Source organism: Cebus imitator, unplaced genomic scaffold (genome assembly GCF_001604975.1).
Source record: "Cebus imitator isolate Cc_AM_T3 unplaced genomic scaffold, Cebus_imitator-1.0 Scaffold76, whole genome shotgun sequence".
Classification (NCBI taxonomy): domain Eukaryota; kingdom Metazoa; phylum Chordata; class Mammalia; order Primates; family Cebidae; genus Cebus; species Cebus imitator.
The window spans coordinates 6,904,525-6,922,659 of record NW_016107391.1 but is presented as its reverse complement, the minus strand read 5'-3'; the positions used below and the strand labels follow the sequence as shown (position 1 = coordinate 6,922,659).

The following is an 18,135-nucleotide window of genomic DNA, read 5'->3' as shown; positions in this document are numbered from 1 at the left end:
TACTAAGAAAGAAGGGGTATGAAAGGTTAGCTTGAACCACGTTGGTTCCCCCTCCCCCTCCTCCTCGTCCTATTTCCCCCTCCTCCCTCCACTCACTGTCCTCCATGTCTTGCTTCTGGCTATGAATACCTTCTGAGCCTGACTCCACTCTGCTGGGACACCCTCCACAGGGCCTACCAGAGATCCAAAAGAACAACAGCAAGCCAGCCCCCTCCCACTTCCCGCCCCATCCACATAGCCTACAGCCAAGCCTAGCCTAGAGCAGAGATCAGTGGAAGCCAGGGACAGTTCCATACCTTAGAGGACACAGGCCTCTCTCCCGCAGGCCAGGAGCTCCCCAAAAGGGTTCCACATGTGATATAGGTTGAAAACCACAAGGGACAGTGGATATCCAGGGCATGAGGAAGCCGGGACTCACGTAAGGAGGGTAGGTTTCCTGGAGTAGGCTGGCGGCATTTGGAAGCCCACAGGAGAAGAAAGCAGGTTTTGACAGACTGATAGAACTGGAAAACAACAGTGCTCCCCGTATTCTGTCCTCTGCCATCTACACACTGGGGATTCTGTTTTGGTGAGGCAGGCAAGGGGGTATGTGGCCTAAATGAATGGATCCTAATCCTGCCTAGCATCCTGAGCACCTGGGGAGCTGGTAAACCTGTGCATGCCCAGCCCCACTCCAATCCATTGCCCTTGGATGGGGTCTAGTTGTCTGCTGTTAGAAGTTTCCCAGAGGGTTAGGATGCTGGGCCATGTTCCAGAAAGCCCTCCCTACTGCACTGGTTGGTCTTTCGCCTGTCTCCTTTCCTGCAGAGGCTCTTTGTGGTTCAAAGACCTCAGTCAATGGAGAGACATTTGATGGACTCTCCCTGGCTTTCAGTGCCCCTGTGGCACGCAGTTCAGCTCAGGCCATGGGAGGCGAGTTCTGGATCACAGTGCCTCTGGGTCCCAGGGGCAGGAGATGGGGGCTCAGCCACTCCCTATGCCAACCCCTCTCCAGCTCATGGTGAATGGCTCTCACCGTCTCCTCTGCATGAGTTTCTTTACTCTTTTCAAACTTGAAAGAACCAGAGGCTGCCAGCTTTTGGAAGCATCACGATGTTTTGGCTTTATCTGTTGCTGCACCGCAGTTCTCCTGGAATTTCCTCACTCAATCAGAGAATCCAATTGGCCCAACTCATAGGTCCATGATAGCCTGTAGATTGGTGCCATGGGTACCAGATGGGAGAGCAAACATACAGAACATGGTTGTCAGTGGGCCAGGGGTGGGGCAGGCAGGTGGTGGCCATGATCAAGACAGACCTTTGTTGAGGATCTGAGAAGCTGAAGCCTGGCAGAGGCATCTCCATCAGGGAGAGCAGACAGATAGTCATGGTTTCCATGTGCAGGCAGGGAAACAGAGCTAGAAGACTTGGGGATTCACAAGCTAGAGTCCTTATTTCCGTTTCAAGCATGAGGTCAGAGACTATGTGGGTGCAGAGGGGGCTCTTGGACCTTCTCACGACCATAGATACAGTTCCTTCTTTGTGTATCCTAGAGCTTAGGGTCCTGGGAGAGGAATGGCAGGATTGGGAATTACTTGGCTGTCTTGGTCTTGTTTTAAGGAATTTCATTACGATTTCTTAATCTGAGCACCCCTGTGAAGCTTCAGGGGCTTATGAATCATTTGACATTGGATAAGAAGTATTGTGCTGTGTGAACTTTTCTGGGGAGAGGGGTCCATGCCTCTTTTAGCTTCTTCCAGGGGCCCCTGGCCCCTGGCATGTGAAAATGCACTGCTTCCTGGAACATTTGAGTTGCACTAGTTCCTTATGTCCTCAACCAATGAGATCTGCGGAGTAAATGGCCTTGCTTGGTTTCATCAAAGGAATGTGGAAGTGTCTTCAGAGTCTTTGTCCTCCCTGGTCACTTTCCTGGTGGCTGCTGTTGCCATAGGAAAGCTCTGGCTGAGTTTATCGTCAGAAAAGGTGTGCAAGACAAGTGCACAGGGACTGTGTTTTATGCATGTGCCAAGAGAAGAGTTTCTTGTCTTCACCTTTTGTGGCATTGGTATTTGGCTTAGAAGAGCACAGAAACTTGGGCCTGGAAGTGTTTCTGTCTTCCTCTCCCGGTGCTTCTTCCACAAGAGTACTCCTGGGGCCAGGGGAGCCACGAGAGCCTCCTGGGGTGTGTGACTGCAGGGTAAAGAACCTCTTTTAGTTTCGTGGCCCTTGGAGGCAGGGGGAGGTGGAATGACTCAAGCTGGCATAGGCTCATATCCAGAATACTCCCCCTGTGGCTTCCTGCCTAGGTCAAGGCCAAGCTTCCTGGGCTTTAAGGGGCTGTCTTAAGAGATCAGACCCAGCAGTGAATGCCTGCTTCACCCTCTCCTGAGAAGCTGTCATAGAAGGTATTAGTTATGTGCCAAAAAAGGTTCTGACGGAGACACGCCAATGGCCTTGGTTGGAATGCCGGAAAACATTCATCCCGGTGGCGGCTGTGGTGCTGACAGTGGGTACCGTCACCCTCCTGCAGTCTGTGCTTCACGTGGACATGTGTGCACTATTTATGTGGCTAATAGGCTTCCTTACTGAGGGCAACGTTTACATGCCATAAAAAGTCCATTAGCTGAATTTAAGCTTCTCCAGAGATCATGGGGCCTAATCTGTACTTGGCATTTGACGTGGAGGGAATTGAAAATCCCAAGGACCCTTTCTGCTGGGCCATTGCTGGGATTGAAGAGAGAGCTTCGCTGAACGCGTGAGTAGGTGAATGGATGTATTAGGTGAGTGAGTGAGAGAGTGATATCATTGGGGCCAACTGCTTGTCTCACAAGGCTGTGAATAGAAGTGAGGCTATTTTTGGATGTGTATTCAGTAAACAGCCTTTTATTTTTAATGCCAAGTGGCACAAAGTTAGCCATGGTAACAGGACAGTTTTGTTATTTTTGAAGATTAAAGTGTTTAAAAATACCATTCCCTGTTTTTAAATCAATGGTTCGAAAGCAATTTTGTTTTCACTCTTCAGCTAAAGGCTTTGTCAGGCTAAGAAGCAGTATCAGTTGATCTTTTCCCAGTTGTACATCCTACGGCTGGGTTTAAGATATCTCTGCACTCGGGCAGGGTCCTTTGGCCCATCTGAAAGTAGGCTAGTTCTGCTGGCTCCTCTCCTTCCTGGGAAGGTCACCCAAGTCCCTGAGCCAAGGCAGACAGAAGGTTTGTTCAAGTTAAAGTCTCTACAGCATGCTTGGGCCGAGCAGGGCTTATGTTGGGTCTGTAGACCTTCCAGGCCTGACTTGAGGACCCTCCTGTCCAGCAAACAGCACAGCATGAGACTCTGGGGAGCCATGAAATGACAGCCTAAATTCTGAGAGGCAGAGGAGTGCCGTGGGAAAGAAACCAGAAGCCTTTAGAACCAGTGGACCCAGTGCTTGAGTCCTGGCTCTGCCACTCAGTAGCTGCATGAGCCTGGTCAAGCACCATGACTCTCCCGAGCCTCAGTTTACTCACCTGTCAGATGGGGATGATGATATCCATACTGCATGGGTTGTTCTGAGTGCTTCATGATGATAATGAGCGTTAAGTGCCACGTACAGCTTAGACACATGAGACAAGATCCTCACAGTCTGACTCTGGATCTTGCACTACCACTCACATGACCCTGAAGCTCAGAGAGATGGAGTGACTTGCTCAGTTTCCTGAATACGTGGGCATGCCTTCCCTTCTCTCCTAGTCACATCCCGCATCGCAGGCGGTGGATGAGCCTGTCTGTGGTGATGATGCATTGTGTGATCAGTCCTCTCCTCTTGCCAGCCAGGCCAGCAGCAGAGGGAACATGGGCCCATGGGCCGTGGGCACTGACCAGCTCCTGTCTGCACACTGGGGATGCAGTGATTTCAAGACCGTCTCCCTCTCCTCAGGTTTGGGGACTTTGGAGTAGAAGGGATGTAGAGAGCATTTCCTTGCCATGGCAGCCCCAGGGGTCTGCCCAGGCTCCTCATCACTGGCAGGCCTCAGGACTAGCCAGGATGTGGTGTTCGGCCTGGCCCTGAACTCCACTGGTGCCCTGCTTGTCATGCACAGCCCCGTCAGGGCCAGCTCCCTGGGCTGAGGGGCTGCCCTGTGCTCCTCTGAGTCCCCGGCGAGCGCACCGAATTATGTAATGCTGCTGAGCCAACATTTACGCGTCGCAGCCAATTTGCCGGCCTAGAGTTACACTGTGCAGATGCTCTGCCTTACGGCTTGCTTTTGTCTCGGAGGCCGTAAGCAGATAGCATAACCCTGCTTACCATTAGACGTTTCGCAAATCATGTAGGCTTGAGCGTGCTGCAGCCAGACAGTTCATTTATGCTGCGAAGGGTATGATTTGTAAAGTAATAAATTTCCCATCTTTCTGCCAGCAATAAAGTACAGCAAGCAGGCAAGGCCAAAGCCCTCCAAAAATATACTGGCTCCCAGCGAGACCTGGAAGAGAGCTCTTTCTGGTTCTGCTTCTCTCTGTTCTTGAATTTGTTGGATTCTGGAAAGTCAGGTTTGGGCCATAAATCCCTCTGCCATCTGGGTGACCCTGGCCCCCGGCACAGATGTGTTGCTTGCATGGGTAATTGGCTCCTACCATGACACAGTTGTCACTTCCGGGTCCCTCTCAGTTCTGGCATTAGAAGAAGGCCTTGCTGGACATCATTCAGACTGGGATGGAAAGTTGTTGACTCTCTCACCCCTCTTTGTGGTGACGTGTCTGTTCTTGGGACCCAGGCAAGCCTCTTTCTCCTGTGCAGTTAGTGGCCTACAGTGATGGGTGTGTGTGCTGGTGGGAGCTCCCCTCGGTGTCCTGTGATGGCCTCCAAGGGCAAGTGCTTGGTCAGCCCCAATGGGATCCCTGTTGTGAAGGTGGCTGCTCTGAGCAGAAGGTCAAGGAGGAGCTCAGAATGAGCCTTGGGAGTCTGGATTTCAGTTTCTTTGTTGGAGGAGGCTTGGTGGATGGAGGGCACCTGTGACCAGCAAATGCTTCCTTAGAAGCAAGAGTTGTCAAGGAGCCCCTGGAATTTCAGCTCAAAGTGGCAGCTGTGTTCTGTGACCCTGATGGGCAAAGAGGTGACTTGAAGTCCCCGGTTTTGACCAGGCCCTTTCTTCTCGCCTCCTCCTTCTGTTTAGAGGGGACTGGCTCTGACCTCTGTCTCGGATGAGGGTGAGGACTCGCACAGCTCCCACTCTCTGCTGGTGGGAGCTGCCATTGTTTCCTCTGTGGGGAAGATGGGCCTGAAAATGGTAAAAGCCTCACCCTTAGCTCTGATGGCTTCCTCTGGCCCTCTCCTTCTCAATCTTCATATTCTCTCTTCTTTCCTCTTCCTTCTCCTCCTTTTCCAAATCTGCCTCCACTTCTTCCACCTTTGGTATTTGCTAAAGTTTTGTCCCACTTAAAAATTATGTAATGTTTAGGGTCTAGATAAAAGTAGGAAAAGGAAATTACAGTGAAATGGCTCAAACAGTCACTGTGACCGTTCTGTTGTTTCTAGGTTTTCCATCTGGGCTGTGGGGGCCCCAGAAAGGGGCATCCCCCTTCACTTAGGGCAGCTCTGACGTCACCTGTGGACACAGGGCCTTTTCTAGAGTTCTTTGTCCTAAGGCGGGTGGGTAGATAGAGTCTCCTCCCTGCTGTCGTGAGGAGAGTCTGCTTTTTATAAAGCTACTCCCCAGCATCAGAATCCAGCCCCAGAGGTGCGAAGGAAGGAAGGCAGAGCCCCAGGAATGCCCCTGCCCTGACTTAGTCCCCACGGCCTCTTTTCGGCTGTCTACACCCCGGCTCCTCCACCTGGCAGCCTCACCCTTCATCTTGTCCAGGTCTTGGCTCAGGCCCCTCGCTCAGCTCAAGCATTTGCTGTGTGTTGATCTCAGTTCGCTCGGGGGTGTGGGGGAGTTGATAGTTCCTGCCCGATAGGATTGTGAGGATTAAAGGAGATCTGACAGCAGGTTTCAGCAAACGTTGGCCAATAATGCAGGTTCAATGTATGTACTGGGCACAGGGCCACCCTGTTGCTCAATCCGAGGGTGCCCACACATGTCAGCCTATGTGACCTTCCCTGACCCTATGAGGCAGGGCACAGCCTTTGCCCTATGTGGTGGCCCTGAAAGTAATATTTCTAGGCCTGGGACTGGAAAATGAGGGTCCAGGAGAGAATTTTTTTGGAGAGGCAGTGGAGTCCGGTGTAGCGGTTAAAGTGGAAGACTCAATTCTTTTGCTCTGGGAGAGTGAGCAGGAATGGCAGGGGACGGTGACACAGGGAGGACGGTGACACAGGCCACAGGGAGGAAGCTGCTGATTGCAGTCTTTAGCTCTTTGGAGAAAGATGAGGGCCAGAAGCTGACAGTGGTCAAGACCTGTTGGCCAAAAGACCACAGGAGAAAGGCTGCAGAGAAAGAAAAGTTGCCATGGGTTACCAGGAAGGAAGACCTGGAACTGGTGCTGGGAGCAGGTGTCTCAGGAAGGAGATCCTGGGCCGAACTGCCCTCTCCTGCCACAGCTGCAAGGGTGCCCAGAGTTCAGGTCTGGGTGTAATAGGAAGGGCAGGTGGGGACTGGCAGAGGATTCCCTAAGCTCTGTAGGACATCATGGGTCATTCTTCCCTCTCCAGTGAAAGGGCAAATGATTGTTGAGCAGGTACCATGAGCTAGGCACTGTGTGAGAGACTTGATGTGTGTTAGTTCATTTGATCCTTAGGACAGCCCTGTGAGCAGGCATTAGAATGGGGAAACTGAGGCTCACAGATGTCACATGAATTGCCCAAGTTTTCCTAGCTAGGAAGGAAATAGAAATAGGATTCCAATCACTTCAAACACTTCCCTGTAGACTGTAGAGACTGGCTAGCTCTGCTGTCTGCTGGCTCCTCTGCTGTGTTTGTCAAGGTGCCTGGCACACAGTAGGACTGAGTGCGTGTGTGGTTGAGCCCAGGTCTGTGTGTTTCTGAGCCCATGCAAGGTCCTGATGGTCCCCCTGAGCAATTCTTTCTGCCTGGTGGCAGCCCCCTTGCCTTGCCTGGAAAGTACCACTTGTTGGTGGGGGGCAGTCTCGGGTGGACAACACCCTGCCGCCAGCTTGCTAGCCCCTTTAGGCCCCGGAGAAACTATTGAGTCATGCATTTTGCTTGGGTTTTGATGATTCGTGATTCATGCTTGTGAGGAAGGCAAGGGAGTGACTCATGCTGATTTAATAAGCTTAGGAATATTCCTGAGAAGTGGCTGATAAAGTGCCGGCTGGCAGCCCACTCCCCTGTGGCTGCCAGCCAAGTGCTCAGAAATCACCAGGCTAAACAAGTCTGCAGAAAATTCAATCTTCCCGGCATGATTTTCCTTATTTGAGCTAATAGCATGAGACGCCTTTCTCCTGGCGCTATGAAGTTCCCCCGGGGGCCGTGCCGTCTTCCCTGGGGTTGTGGGGGAGAAGAAGAGCAAATGCCTTACATTTAGCAGATGCCCTAGGAACTGCTAGGACCTCCAGGGTTTACCTTGTGCCCTTGGAACCAGCAGCTCCACCCCAAGGGAAGCCAGCTCTGTGTCCTAGTGCCGGAATAATGGGGTAATGTGAGCAAGCTGCCCCTTCTCCACAGGGTACTGAGAACAAGGCCAGACAGCAGCTGTCCTGGCCTCTCCACCGTGTCAGAACTAACACGGCTGGGTTGGGCCCACTGGGGTCAGGTTACTCACGGTAAACAAGTGCAGGTGGAGTGTGGTGGCTCAGAGGAGCAGGCCACCATGTTGAACGCCTTGTGGTATGTGAAGCTCAGTGCTGGGACCAGCCAGGGGAACAAAGGTTCTGGCTTCCTGGATATGAGACTTGTTTAGAGTGCATCCTCTCCTCCCATTTCCGTAGCCTCTCCCCTCCTCCTATGCGTCTATCCATCCAAAAAATGTTATTGTGATAACACACATAAAGCATTTAACATTATGATCAGCTCCATATCTGCTAGTTTTTATTTCATAATTAATATTCTTAGGTCAGATGTGGTGGCTCACGCCTGCAATCCCAGCACTTTGAGAGGCCAAGGCGGGAGGATCACCTGAGGTCAGGAGTTGGAGAGCAGTGATGGAAGTGTTCTTTAGATAGATCTGAGCTGTGTAGCACAGTGGTTCCTATCACTGTGTGTCTGTTGAGCTTTTGAAATACGTACTCTGGCCAGTGCAACTGAAGGACTAGATTTTTTACTTCTATTTAATTTTAAACCCCATCTAAATAATTCTAACCCCTTCTAAATAATTTTAAACCCCATCTCTATTAAAAATACAAAAACTAGCCAGGCGTGGTGGGACACACCTGTAATCCTGGATACTCTGGAGGCTGGGCATGAGAATTGCTTGAACCTGGGAGGCAGAGGTTGCAGTGAGCCAAGGTCGTGCCACTGTATTCTAGCCTGGGTGACAAAGCAGACTTTGTCTCGAAAGCTATAAAAATAAATAAAAAATATTTATTGCTATTATATAACATATCTTGCATGCCAGGCAAAAAAAGGTGAATACTGGTGCCAATTGATGAGTATGTTACATGAGAGCTAGAAATCCTTGAGCTGGTCAGCGGGGTGGGATGGCTAATGCCTGTAATCCCAGCACTTTGGGAGGCCGAGGCGGGTGGATCACGAGGTCAAGAGATAGAGACCATCCTGGGCAACATGGTGAAACCCTGTCTCTATTAAAAATACAAAAATTAGCCTGTGTGGTGGCACACACCTTTAGTCCCAGCTACTTGGGAGGCTGATGCAGGAGAATTGCTTGAATCCGGGAGGTGGAGGTTGCAGTGGGCTGAGATCACGCCACTACACTCTAGCCTGGTGATAGCATGAGACTCCATCTCAAAAATAAAAAAGAAGTCCTAGAGCTGGTCTAGCCTCACCTTCATGCTGAAGATGGGGATACTGAGGCCTAGAGAGAGATGAAGAGATTGATGGGAGTCTCATAGGGAGGGTGTGGCTAGGCCAAGCCTGGAACCCAGGGCTCCTTCTGCCATGGCATGCAGCTGTCATGCTCGGATGTGCTGGTCTGTGGGGGCTTCTTGTAGGAGGTGGGTTTTGAGATGAGCCTTAAGACAAGAATAGGAATGAGACTAGCAGGAGAGGAGGGGCGAGAAAGGGCAGAGCACAGTGGCCCAGGATGGCATAGAGGAGGGAGCCACAAGGGGAGAAGGGTCAGGAGACACTGGGTGGGGGGGGGCACCAGAGCCATCTCAGTAGCATCTTTTGAGGGGTCCTGCAAAGGCCTCACTGCCCCCACATCCTGTTCTCTGCCACTGCCATCAGGTGCGTCCTCCTGGCATGTGCAGATCAGATAGTGGCCCTGGGGCCTGAGGCTCCATCTGCCTGCCTGCCTCAGTGCTCATGCTCAGCAGGGACCCATGGGTCCAGGCTGGATGTCACAGGCCAGTCATCCATGCTGAATGCATCTCTCCCAAGAGAGCAAACCCATTCAGTCGTAATTTGCCATTAACCCCTTATGTTAGTTTCCTGGGCCTGCTGCCACAAATTGCCACACATCACATGGCTTAAAACAACAGAAATTGATTCTCTCAGAGTTCTGGAGGCCGGAAGTTCAAAACTCAGGTGTTGGCAGGGTTGCCTCCTTCAGGAGGATGTGAGGGGTACCTGTCCTACTTCTTGCTGGTGGCATCTGGAGGCTGCTGGCAGTCTTTGGCACGCTGTGACTTGTGGCTGTGTAACTCTGGTTTCTGCCTCTGCCTTCATGTGGCCTCCTGCTCTGTTACATCTCTTCTTATAAAGGCACCTGTCATCAGGTTTAGGAACAACTTGGATGAGTCAGCCTGGTCTTCATCCTAAGATCTTTAATTATATCTGCAAAGACTTATTTTTCCAAATAAGTTCATGCTTATAGGTCCTGGGTGGACGTATCCTGGGGCGGGGGTACCATTTTCACTATACCTCTGAAGCAGTGTGACAGTGTGGCCTTTGGAGATGAGTCAAAAGGGAGCTTTCGTTGAGATGAGGGGATAAGTCTGGGTGAGACATTGCACTGGGGGTCCTGGGCAAATTCCCAGAAGTGTTTAGGCCTTGGCCGTAGAGGTTTTTCTTAGACAGAAGACTCAGGGCCCAGCTCTGAAGTGATGATCAAGGTGTTGACAGGCTCTACCATGTTGAGGATGGACCTCGGTGCCATGGTCCACTCGGGGGCTCATCCAGGGCAGTGCTATCCAACAGAACCCTCTGTGGTGACGGCATTGTTCTTCAGTTAGATTCGAGCTGTACAACACAGTGGCTCCTACCCCTGTGTGGTATTTTGAAATACCTACTCTGGCCAATGCAAGTGAAGGACTAGATTTTTTACTTCTATTTAATTTAAATTTAAATTTAAATTTTAACTTGGGCCTATGGGACTAGTGGCTTCTGTACTGAGCATCGCAGCTCCAAAATCTCTTGATTTCACCCCTTCTCCTCATCTGTTTTTCATTTCACTATCAAAAATGTAATTTAGCAGAAAGAACTGAAATTGTTCTTTTGTTTTTTGTGTACGTAATGCTTAAAGTTTTAACTTTTGGCTTAGAGACAGAGACCGGATGGAATTGACTGATTTTAGACCCAGTACAAGAAAGCATGGCCTCATCTTTGAGTGAAACGGAAAAGAGGAGTGTTTTCCCGTGGACAGTGCTGTGGCTCACAGTTGCCTAGTAGTTAAGCGTGAGAAGCAGCTGGAGAGGCTGCAGTAAAATCTACAGTCACTAGCAGCAAGGAGGTTGCTGGCAAGGTTGCTTAGAGCCAGGAGGAAGGGATGAGAACTCATGTCTCCATCCCTGGGCTTTGTTTGGAAGTCCATGAGTTTGGGGCTCTTTACTCTTTGTCATGGTTTCAGGAAGCCACAGGTGAAATTTGGGTCTCATAAAGCAATTTCCCCCAAATTACTCCTCATATTCCTGCTTCCCCAGATGGATATTGTATACTGTCTTCCTTTAGAGTGAGGATATTTATTTTTGCTCACTGTTTAGACATGATCTTAAGCAACACTTCATTTATTTACACGTTGCCATGTTTTTGACCCTTCTGGATGAAAAATAAAGTGTTTGCCTGAGAGCAGAAAATCTCCAATGAGGCAGCTCTTCATAGGGTGATGGGATCTTCATGGACATAAACTGTGTGGGCTTTAAGCTCAAGCTCATCTCTTCTTCCTTGTTTTCTCCTGGCAAACCAGACACGGTAGCATCAAGACTCAAAGCGCCTGCCTCTGTGCTCGTGCTCCGTGGGCACCCCTGGGTCCAGGCTGGAAGTCACAGCCCAGGAAGAAGAGAAGGTTCTGGGCCTCAGACTCTGGTAATGCAGGCAGATCAGGCCTATTTTAGATGGGGATTTGTAGAGGAGTCTCCTGCTCGGGGTCATGCTAGCACTGCACCGTGTACATGTAAGACACAAATTAGGGATTTAGAGGCGCGGCGGCTGCTGAGTGTTGCCAGGCAACCTGTCAGCTGGGCCTGGAGGTAACACAATCTCTGGGAGCAGCCTGGTAGGAAGGCCTCCTAAGGACAAAACTGAACTTTCAGAAGCAGCGTCTTCTGCAACTGCACCTGCCTCGCTTGCCTCTAGGAGGGGAGGGGCAGGTCAGCAGAGCCACATTGCTATATAAGCCGCTTGGGGGAATTGTGCATCTGTGGATTCTTTATTTGTTGTGTCTTCTTTTCCTTATGTTTGTATTGATATCCCACCTTGTACAAAAGAGGATCTGTGGTGGCTTTCAGAAATACAAATGCTGTAGCAGGACAAAAAAATAAGAAGAAGCTGGGCAAATGGAAAAGAAAAGTAAGAAAGTAGGAGTGTGGCTGGTCACTCAGCAAGGATACTGAGGATTCACCATGTGCCTGGCTCCGTAGAGACAGCAGTGAACAGAAAAGCAGACATGGCTCCTGCCCTCCTGGAGCTTACAGGCTAATAGGAGAGGTACAGGAGTAGGGTGGGAGGAAGAAAGGAGGGAGGAAGAAAGGCCACTATGAATCCAGTGCTCTTACTAGTAATAGGCTGCAAATTAGACTGTGAGTCTCCTAGCAGCCAAAGCAAGAGGGAGATGCAATTATGAGGGGTTGGGTGTGTTGTCAGTGTTGTGTTGGTAATAATGCAGCAACAGTAGCTTCATCCTGCTGTCCTGGGTGTGCAGATCATGACTCAGGTACCCCCAGGCCTTGTGCAGAGATGCTTCCTTCTCTCCTGCCTTGCTGTCAGCCTCCCTTTGGTGCCAGCCTCCTGGCTGGGTTCATGCCATCCAGGACATCCTGGTAGCCATCCCTCAAGAGAAGGGCTTGGGTGCTCTTAGGCCCAGCCAGTCCCAGAGCTCTTCCCTGCACTTCCTGTCCATGTCCTAGGCCGCACAGTTCCCTCCTCCTAGAATGCCGCTTATCTCTGTTGTCTCTGTCTTCTCTCCTTGCCCATGTAGGGGCCTTCATAGTTTTTAATGTGCCCTTTACTGATAGCATTTTATTTTCTTTTCCCAGTGATACGGTTTGGCTCTGTGTCCCCACCCAAGTGTTATCTTGAATTGTAATCCCCATGTGTCAAGGAAGGGACCTAACCTCCCCACATGTTGAGGGGGAAAGTGATTGGATTATTGGGGCAGTTTCCCCCATGCGCTCTCATGATAGTCAATTCTCATGACAGCTGACGATTTTGTAAATGGTAGTTTTCCCTGCGTGCTCACATGCTTTTTCTCCCCTGCTACCATGTGAGACATGCCCGCTTCCCCTTCCAACATGATTGTAAGTTTCCTGAGGCCTCCCCAGCCATGCAGAACTGTGAGCCAATTAAACCTCTTTTTTTTTTTTTTTAAATAAACCAGTCTTGAGTAGTATCTTTATAGCAGTGTGAGAATGGACTAATACATCCAGCAACCCTGGTGAGCCAGCTGTGATCTTAGTCATGTACAGCAAATGGAAGCGGAGGCACAGACTGGCCTGAGTTTGCCTGAGGTTCCGCAGCTTCCTAATCCCACTTTGACTCCTATCTTTGGTTTCTTCAGATTTGGCATATATAACTTTGCTTCTATAGTCGGGGTGTAGCTTGCTATAATTATAGACTGGAAGAGCCTTATCCTTCTGCTTCTCTGTGGGAGGCAGGCTGGAATTTCATTACCCCTTCCATGATCAGGCCAGGCTCATCACTTCATCCCATGGATATGAGTATCTGGGGTCTCGTTCCCCCAAAGCAGTCCTTTTGTTTGTCTGTCTGTCTATTTGTTCATTCAACAAATATGTCTCGAGCATGCCAGGCACTGTGTGCTAACCACCTACCATCCTTGACCTCAAGGAGCTCACGGTTTAGTTGAAGAAGGGTCAGGACATGTAGGATTAGAGTGCAGAGTAAAGGGAGTGTGAGAGTATTAGTCAACAGCAACACTGGTTGCTTAGGGTGACAGGAGGTCTGGGACCGGGACATATGAAATAATTGTAAAATCTGGACAAATTTAGCCTATTTGTGTCTGTATTTCCACTGCTGATTAACACTCTAACTCACACTCACACTATTTTTACTGTGCACTCTAATCTCACATGTGCCGATCCTTCTTCTAATTGGGCAAATTTCACTTTAAAGTTCGAGGGCATTGAATCCCATATATCCTTGTATGAGTTATTCATAGAAGAAAGAAAGACATCACCTCCTGTGTTCTTGGAAGCATACTTCTATTAATGCAACCTTAAGTTGCAGCAGCCTGGTGGTATAAGAGATAGCCTTGGATAGGTATGCCTACAATGTATGCTTCTCATACAAGAGGAGCCTTCTTGAGTGCTTGGAGACATAGGGCCCACTTTTCCCTGAGAAATGTTGAAGGAATCTTATTTAAGAACATGAGGGCAAGTGCCTTGTGCGTTTTCCATTAATGAATGCTGCCCGCTCTCCGGTTACATAGCAGTGTTCTTGGATGGATTTCAATGTTTTGATCCCTCTTTAAAGAAAGCAACTGCAGCTATCCCAATTATGATTGTGGAAATACCCTTGTGCAGCCGTTGGGGTGGGAGTTGATTAGGCCATTGTGTTATCATTCCACGCATCTCCCAGAGATAGGGACCTGCATAAGTAAAACCATATTTCTGTTCTTCACGATCCAAGGTACCAATCCCAGGACTATCAGGCAGACTCAGGAAGCAGCACATGGGGAACATTCTCAGACTTGGTAAGTAGCTGGCTCACTGATAGAGGAGATTAAGGTGCTTTTGATCTCTTCTCCCCTAATGACAATGTCTCTAGTTTTAAAAATGACTTGGGAAGTGTTTTCTTTGAACAGTCAAGAGGTTGCTTCAAAAAGAGCCCGCCCTATTTCTAGACAGTGTGTCTGGGAAGTTATGCTGCTGAACTGTAAATGGAGTTGGGTGAATTTTTCCTTCTGCCACCTTAAAATTGTGACTTTGCCCCTTAGATGCATTAGCTGATGACCCACAGTGCACCAAGGCTCCCCACTTTCTCCTGGAGTCGGGCCGCCTGTCAAGTCTCCAGCCCCTCAGAGGCTGGCTCTGGGCAGTCAGATCTGTCTGCATTTGCCCGAGGAGTCATCTTTATGCTCCTCCTGCTTCAGGGCATTGTTTTGGTGCCATACTCTGCAACCTCCAGTCTTGGCCCTCTGCCTGTTGTGTTGAACAGGTAGCCTGGGGAGAGGGACCTCCTGAGACAGCAGAATGATTTAAAGGCATTCTGGTGAGATTAAGCCTGGAAGCAACAATTCCTTGTGGAAGATGTGTGAGGGGAAAAAATTAAGTGTGTCTTGCTCTGGCCTTCAATTCATGGAGAGCTGTATGAATTAGAACTCAGATGGCAGATCATCAGTGAAAGAAAATCTTGTTTAAGTAAACATTTAACCCCTCACTCATGTCTTCATGACATGGAGATTAAGAGTGTGAACCCTAATGTAGACTGCTTGGGTCCCAGTGTCACCGGTTACTAGCTGTGTGGTCTTGGGCAAGTCATTTAATTTCTCTGAGCATAAATTTCCTCATCTAGAAAATAGCATCTAGCTCATTGAATTTTGAGAAATTAAATAATACATAAATAAAACATTACCTGCTTTATTTGCTCGGTGCCCTACCAAATTTTGTTCTTGCTTTGTAGTTATAATTATTCTAATGTTATTCTAATCCTTGATTGATTGTTCACCAGCTTTTTACCTTACTTACTATGACTAAGCTCCACGTGCAGGGAGCTATGGGACAAAGAGGGAAGGGTCAGAATTTCATTTCAGTTGCATTAAAGAAGAATAAACACACAGAAAGTAAAAGTGTGTTTCAAAGCATATAAATTTATACCAAAAGAGAGAGATCGTTACTAATATTCATATTAGCAGGAATTTCCACATAGAATATAAAAATGCAAGAGAATATTGCTTTCACCCTAACAGTAAAAAAAATGAGACAGTTTATAAAATCACATATTTTTAAGTCTGTCAGGGAGCCGCCCTGAGGACACAAGGTAACCTAATGAGTTTAAATCAAAAGAGTGGCAGTCCCTCCCAGGATATTACCCTGGGCAGAGCAGCAGGAGGAGGAGGTAAATGTCAGAGATAGTAAGAAGAAAACAACTGAAATCGTAATCATGTTTTAAGAGCCAAGTATGGGTTCGCATAATGGTTTAGAATTATCGTAAGCTGCAGACACAAGGGTGTCTTTCTGTTGTCCTTTGGCTTCCACCGAGAGCTTACACAAAAAAATTGGGGATGGAGTAAGAGGATAGACAACTCTCTATGGTTCAGGACTTACCTAAGCTTTTAGCAAGAGAACCAGTAAAAACCCTCCCATGCTCATGACCTCAAGGCCTGCCCAACACTGAGGCTAGAGCAGAGAAACCAAGAGAAACCCTCCTGGACCATGCATAGGCAAGAGTCAGTTGTTATCTGCTGCTGAGAAAGGGGCAGAAAATCAGGCCTTACTCAGGATATTGCACTGAGTATAAGGCAGCTGTTATCTGCTACTGGGTGAGGGCCACAAACCTACCCAAGCTCAAGGTTCTGCACTAAGTGTGAGATAATGTCATGTGGGGGAGAGAGAGGAGAGCTAAGAGTGATCCTCTCTAAGGCCCAGGTATGTAGGGCTGCCTAAATAAATCTTTATGAATGCTGGGCCTTGCATTAGGCATCAGGTGGTATTATTAAACTAGGAGAGGGGCAAGAATGTTGAGAGACCTATTCTATAGTGCAGAGCCTACTGAAGTCTAAGGTGGTACAGGACAATTGAGAGAAACTGTCCATTACACTAGGCTTCATACTAAGTGTGGGACAACAATAGTTCACTAGTAAGAGAATTTGAAGATTCTAGTGCATTGAATGTAACTAAAACAATAGCAAAGTCCAAACCCAGCTGAATTTCAGATAAGATACTAATTCAGCTTCCCATATTAACAGACTGATAGAGGAAGACAATTCTCCATTTTTTGCTGTATTTGCCTCATCGCTACTTTTTACATTCAATGTATGGCATTCAATATAAACTTATCAAATGCATATACACCCTCAGGCAAACAAACAAACAAACAAACAGTGATATGATCACTTGTCAATACACAAAATAGTCAATAGAACCAGACCAAAGTTGGCCCAAATGTTGCAATTATCAGACAGGGACTGTAAAATAGCTAAGATAAATATGTTAAAGGATCCAGAGGAAAAGGTAGGCAACATGTATGAACAGATGGGGATTTTCAGCAGAGGTATGAAAACTATATATAAAAAAAATCTAAATGGAAACACTAAAAAATGAAAATCATAATGTCAGACATGAAAAATTCTAAAATTATTAGAAGATTAGACACAGGAGGAAAAAAACTTAAAGAGATCAATAGAAATGATCCAATCTGAAACAAAAAGAGAAAAAAGAATGAAAAAAATAAGAGTATCTGAGTTCTATGGTATAATATCAAATGTCTTACACATTTATAATTAGAGTACCAGAAGAAGAAGGCAAGAGATAACATGCAAGAAGAAATATTCAAAGATAAAAGAATAAAACATTTTCTAAAACTAGGGAGTAAATATACACCTTACCAAGAAGCTTAGAGAATCCCAAGCAGAATCAGTCAGATTGCCAAAAACAAGGATAAAGACCATGGTATGCTGGCTTTAGCATGCTACAGGAAAAAACAAAAGATCTTGTCAATCTATAATTCTATATTCAGTAAAAATATCATTCAAAAATAAAAGTGAATTGAAGATATTTTTAAGCAGACAAAACCAGAAAGAAGTAATCTTTAGGGGATATGCTAAAAGGAGTTCTGTAGGCTGAAGGAAAATGATTTCTGATGGAAACCTGGTCCTACGGCAAGAACTCGTATGAATGAAAAACATCAGAAAGAGTGAATAGGTCTATAAATAAAAAGTAGCTTCAAAACTCTTTAATGATAATTGGCCATTTAAAGTAAAAATAGTCTGAGCCCAGTGGCTCATGCCTGTAATCCCAGCTTTTGGGAAGCTGAGGCGGGCAGATCACCTTAGGTCGGCAGTTGGAGACCAGCCTGACCAACACGGAGAAACCCCGTCTCTACTAAAAGTACAAAATTAGCTGGGTGTGGTGGCGCATGCCTGTAATCCCAGCTACTTGGGAGGCTAAGGCAGGAGAATCACGTAAACCCGGGAGGCAGAAGTTGCGGTGCTTGCCATTGCACTCCAGCCTGGGCAACAAGAGGGAAACTCCATCTCAAAAAAAATTTTTTTTAAAGTAAAGATAATAACAAAGGAACATGGTATTTTAGAATGAAAATGATAATGTGGCAGTGGGGGGATTCTTAAATTGCTCATGAAATAATAGAATATTTTTTGAAAGCAAACTGTGATGAATTAAAGATTGTAGTTGCTAGAGAAATCACTAAAAATAATTCAAAGAAGCATGACTAAAATGTCAATAGAGGAGATAAAATGAAATGTTAAAAATATGTTTCATCCTAAAAATAATAGGAACATAAAAACGAAGAGCATAAAATATAAAACCAAACCAAAATTTATTTAAAATCAAAGTAGATGAATAATTACATTAAATATAAAGGGATTAACCTTCCCAATTAAAAGGCAGAGTTTGTCAGACTCGGTAAAAGTGCAAGACTCAACTGGAGACATACACTTTAGATATAAAGACACAAAAAAGTTGAAAGTAAACAATTTGAAAGTGATAACCTGTAAATGCTGTGCAAAAGTAAACAGGTGAAACTAATATCAGGTG

General features: G+C 47.4%; 1 long non-coding RNA gene across 1 annotated transcript; it reads left to right on the top strand.

The window, feature by feature from the left end:
- The first annotated feature begins 2,475 nt into the window (after positions 1–2,475).
- LOC119471843 lies at positions 2,476–14,947 on the top strand. Its single transcript, XR_005200935.1, has 3 exons — positions 2,476–2,758; positions 14,051–14,114; positions 14,358–14,947. It is a non-coding gene; the product is annotated as an uncharacterized LOC119471843 (long non-coding RNA).
- The last annotated feature ends 3,188 nt before the right edge of the window (positions 14,948–18,135 follow it).